The following is a 6,000-nucleotide window of genomic DNA, read 5'->3' as shown; positions in this document are numbered from 1 at the left end:
ATTAGCTATGTCTGAATGAGCAGTACAAGTGCACTTGGGTCTTTTTATAGGGCTGAGAAAATCAATGTTAAATCTCCTAAAATTACTGGGTTTCCATTTTTGCTAGCTTTTAAAATATTTTGTATAATGGCTTCCTGAAGTTTTGGAATAGGGGCAAATATAAACTAAAGTAATCATCTGTTTTGTGTGGATACTTAAGGGAAAATGTACAATAATCTAATCTGTGGAATCTCCTTATCTATAGTTAATAAGGGCTAATGAGCATCATTGTATTTCTTTCTACTAAGGTACTCATCTGCCTGTCATCAACTCTGCAACAGTTTTGAACCCTTTATATTCAAACTAATAGTGTTTGACATATATCCATATCATGTTACAAACGTCACATAACCCAACAATCCCACCCTTTTAACTCAAGAGTATAAAGGAATCATCTCCCTTTCTGGACTGAAAATCAGAGTGCTTTCTTTAAATCACCACCGACAATTTATAGTCACATTCCTGTAAACATCAAAATTCTTGACTTCCACAGATTAAGTCTGTCAGAGGTTGCTCTACTGGTTATCCTAAAATATTGCTCACATACTGCTCACACTAGGAAGTTAACTGTAAATAAAACTATTCTTGTGGCTGTTTGTAATAGAAGACATTTATAGTTTATTAAAAATAAAAGATACTATAAAAACACATTAAAACTTTATAATTATACAAGCTTATGGTCAAATACTTCCATCCTGTAAGTGTCAGGACTTTATCAGAACCATAAAAATCTAACTCAGGGAATACTCGTTTAACAGTTTAGATAAAAGTGTTACATGATTCAAACTTTCAATCAAAAACAAATTAACACAGAGACTGTGCCAAAACCTTCTTATACCAGTACTATCAGTAACATCAGCAATGCACATGTTAAAAACATATTAAGTTTTATCAGTCTCTAGGGGTTGAAGCTTGAATGACCTTTCTGTATTGAGGAAGAACTAATACAACAGCTCTTTCTTGCTTCATTTCCCTTCCACCCCCATTTCCCTAGCCACTCCTCAGATCATCCAATTTATCTCTACCTCCCTTTCTCTATGCATTCTTTACAACTATACCCTTCTGTCTTAAAGGTATACACCTATCTTCATTAACCCACTACTTTACATACTACCAAATACAGACACCTCAATACATCTGTGATGTCCCCACTATAGGCCAGTAATCAAGGAGCCTGAATCCTCACTACTGACACTGGAGAGGGATGTTCACTTGGAACAAAAATGGATACACTCAGTATTTCCAATGCAGCTCACTGCATCATGCATAATTTCCCTTAACAGCTTACAGGCAACACACTCAGTCCGGGGTATGGATTTCTCTATCTGTCTCCCTCCAGGTCCACAGTAAGAGTCCCCACTGGCACAGCTATAGAGTTGAGAGGTCAGCTGAATGTCCAAGTCAAGTTCTCCAGCACCATCTGTGTGAAACTAGTGCTTCCTGTCCCTGCTCCAAACAGCTGACACACACATACTCTTTGAGATTTGATTTTCACACATACGTACCTGGAAGAGGCTGGCAGAGATTTCCCAGCTATGGCCCCTTCTGCCCAGACAATAATGTAGTTATACTACCACCAGACACTCAAAAGCTAGCTACTCTAAGGCTCTTACAAGGGTACCCAATTATACTGAGTGGAATTAATATTAATATTAATACAAATGATAATGTTGACCAAACATCAAAGCTTTCAGGAGTGGCTGCAGTGTCGCAGAATAAAAGTACTCTCAAAGGTTAAAATGTTCTCTAAAGGATGAGCCACAATGAAAAGTTTAAATATGTTTAATAATAAATAACATGAAAATACTAGATATCTATTTACAATAAACACCAGAGTTTCAGCCACAGGAAATATTAGAATAACACAGATGAATTGATTCACACAGATACAGAAAAACAGTACTTAATTAATCTCACTATATTTCCCTGACTGATCAAAAGAATTACTATTCCCTGGTCACTTACTAGAGCAAGGCAAGATGAGGTAGGTAAGGGGTCCTTTTCTGTCAGCTTCCAAAACCAGACTGCTCTAAGACTTCAGTCTCACCTACTGTTAAACATTATTTTAGTGATGGATTACAGAAGGACATCACATACATCTAATCATCTGAATTCTGGTTCCCATGCAACTCCCCATTGCTAGAAACTGCCAGGAGTTAGCACATATGTGTCAATAATACACACACACACAGAGCCTTGCTAAGATATGCTGCAGCTCCTGGAAGTCATAAAACAATTTCAAACATCCACCCTTCCAGAGTTGCAATTAGTTTACCTCAAAGACAATAAAGACAGTTTCCCTGTACAGACTTTTTGTCTCTGGCTGCACGGAGAACTCTAAAATACAATCTTTATGGCCTAGGCCCAGTAATTTAATTTCAGAACATTTGTCAAAGTTAGCTGTAGCTGGACTGTAATTAACCTCTTCTCTTCCAGCATCCTCTGTTAAAACATATACATTTAATTCAGTTACAATACATGTATATTTCTTTTTGTGTCACTAGGTCACACTGTTGGGACATTTTTAACACAAGCAGCTTTGCAAATGCATTTTCAACACAAGCCTCTGTACAAATCAGTTTGACATACAAATTACATATAATTCTTTACAAAATTCCCAGCTAGCTGTGCTGGCATATGTTACACATCCACTGCCCAATGTCTCCTAGCATAGCTGGCTATACCTCTCATAATCCCACCTCTCATCCCTTTGAAGACTCAAGCTAGTTTTTCAAGCGACCCTGGAGAAACATTGCTTGAGAGGAGTGGGCCTGTCTCAGAATACATTAACTCATACACCATCTTGAGACCCCATCTGCATTGAAATTGCCAACCCTACTATGGTGCTGCACTTTCAGGTCATATGTCTGCAACCCTAGGCTCCACCATAGTAACTTGGCATTTTGGTGACTGAGTTAATGTAGACTCCTCCAGCCTCCTACTACAAATACTTAGCACAAGGGCCTCCCTATCATGGGATGGTTTCATTACGTTAACATGGTACAATTTGTGCCCCTGCCTCCTGCCTAGCAGTTTTACCATGTAGTTAACATCACTGACCTTCCTTACCACTTTTAAGGGTTACATCCAGACTGCTCACAGCTTATTGTGTCTGACAGGAATGAGAACCATAACTTGCTAGCTACAGCATACTCTAGAGCTTAATCATTCCTGTCATACCAGACCTTTTTCTGCTGTTGGGCTCCTGCCAGGTTCTCTTGGGCTAAGCCCATGAGCTCCTTAAGCCTTGTTCTGAGATTTAGGACATATGCCATAACAGACTCCTTGTGGGAATCACACTCCCCCCACACTTATCATGAATCAAATCTAAAGGCCCCCTCACCCTATGCCCATACAGCAACTCAAAGTGTGAAAAACCTGCAGATTCCTAGGGTACCTCTCTGTATGCAAACACCAGATGGGGCAGATATTTGTCTCATTCTCTCTTAAAGTGGTCTGCAAATGCCTGTAGCATGGTCTTTACTGTAGGGTTTAACCTCTCCACAAGACCATTAGTCTGGGGATGGTAGAGGGGTGTTTTTTATGTGTTTAACCTCAAAGAACATCCACAGACACCCCAGCAAGTCTTACATGAAATTGGCACCTCTGTCAGTTAGTATTCCTCTTGGGAAAACTACCCTGCTGAAAATCTCTAACAAAGCATTTGCCACCTTCTCTGCCTCCATGGAGGACAAAGTCATTGACTCAGGGTATCTAGTATCATAATCTACTACCACCAGGATATACTTCTTCCCTGTGGAGCTTGGGGTATGCAGAGGCCCCACAATATCCTTAACTACCCTCTGAAATGGCTCCTCAAACACAGGGAAAGGCATCAAAGGAGTCTTGAACTTGTATCCTGCCTTGTTGACTTTTTGGCACTGCTCACAGGTCCTGCTTTCCTTGACTAAACTAAACTATCCCTTGCAATCCCAGGCCAGTAAAAGGTCTGCATACTACATCCCTTGGTACGCGTTATGCCCATATGACATGCAAAATGAATGTCATGGGCTATGACTAGAAGTGCCAGATGGTAGGCTTTAGGCACTACCAACTGTTGTATTACTTCACCCTCTATCTCTCCCTCAGGGTCCGCTCTCTATACAGTAACCCTTTGTTCCAGTATACAGACTCCCCTTTCCTTTGAGAATCAAGCACCTCCCTAGCTAACTCCCTCAAGCCTCTTAGTGTAGGGTCTCAGAGCTGAGCCTATCTCAACTCTATCTTTGTGCCCCTTCCCAGCTCCACTTCCAGAGGACGTCTGGTATCCTCTGACAATGGTGCCTCACTGTCAGCCAAGTACTACCACTCACCTCTGCCCTTGTCACTCTGTCCAAGGGAACATCAGTACCTACCAGCAGCTGTGGCTCACCTTCAGGATCACTGCTATTGGTTATCTCCCTCTCTGAAACAGCCACCTCACCAGCCCTGGCATCAGGTGTGTCCTCTGTCTGGGTCTCCCCAAGTCATCAGACTCACATGCCTGTCTCCAAGCCTGACTACATATAACTGTATGCACACAATGTACTGCATTATCAAAGTCATTCCCTATCAAGACATCTACAGGGATATCCTCAAACACACCTCCTTGCTTGCTTCCTTTTCCACCATCCCAGTCAGAGTGAATCCTGGCCAAAGGCATTTAGAATGGGGTCTTGCCTAAAGCTCTAACTGGAGTGGACTGCCCAAGCAAGTACTGCTTCTCTTTAACCACTGCAGGCTTTACAATGGTTATGCCAGAGGCTGTGTCTTTTTAGCAGTAGCCTGTTGTCCATCCACTAAGATCAAAAATAAATGCTGGTGATAGATTGATACCTCTGTTGTCTCCAGAAAACTTGCCGCTGGCATACTGTTATTCCCACTTGCTCCCCCACCTTTTGTTCCCCACCTTGCCTCCATGGACATCTATATGATACATGGCTCCACTGCTTAAATTTAAAACATTTAACCCTTGATCCTGGCTGTGTACCTGAACTAGTGGCTTCCCCTGTTACTGGTGGAATCTGTAGGGGTGATTTAGGCTGCCTGCCATGGCTTACCTTATATCCATGTGCAGAACTGGGTATCCCACTTCCTGTGCAGTGATGCCCTGCTTGCTAAGTAGAGATCCTGTGCAGTGATGCCTTACTTGCTAAGTAGAGATCCCCCTTTTTCCCCAGCTCATCTGCAGAGTTACACTCTCGGTCTGCCAACCAGATTCTCATGTGCTCAGCAAAGTGCTAAGGGCTTGTCCCTCACCAAAATGTCTGCCAGCCCTTCAAACATGGTAACCTGGCACCCACTCACCCACCTATTAAAATAAGTGCTTAACTTAACAATATAATCACACACACTTTCATCTGCCTTGCATCTGTGCTAATGAAACTTTTTTCTATAAGCTGCAGCTTTTAACGTAAAACATTCAAGTAAACATTTATTTACTTTATCATAGTTTAAACAATCAATATTAGACAGTTTAGATACAGCAGTTACAGCATTACCATGGAGTAAGGGGGTCAGGAACCATACCCAGACCCCTTGATTAACATTATACTGTTTACATACTCTTTCAAATATATGAATAAAACTATCAAAATTATCACCCTCTGTAAATTGTGGAAGACATTTACTGACCTTTATTGCTTCTGGGGTTCAGTTATTCCCTTCCACATTACATCTATGACACTGGCAAAGAGTCAGCATCTCCCTCTCATGTTGATGCCACTTCTCATTTTCTTCAGCCTCCAAACACCACAGGCCTCCAGGTCAAGTCTCTTTAACTCCAGATGGATGGTTTAGTCCTCTGAAGAAAAGGTGAACTGTCCTGTTTCTGAGGGATGCAAATTCCCATCACTACTCTGGTTATCCTCCTGGTTGCTTGTCTGAGCTGTGGCTAAGGCCGAAATCATTTCCTCTTTAGTCAGGTTTGCATACACCAGTCTTTTGCCTTTACACACCTTGGCCAACTGGTTCTCTGTCAGC

This window comes from Protopterus annectens, chromosome 3.part0 (assembly GCF_019279795.1).
Source record: "Protopterus annectens isolate FY-2018-M chromosome 3.part0, PAN1.0, whole genome shotgun sequence".
Lineage (NCBI taxonomy): Eukaryota > Metazoa > Chordata > Ceratodontiformes > Protopteridae > Protopterus > Protopterus annectens.
This window is presented reverse-complemented; position numbering follows the sequence as displayed.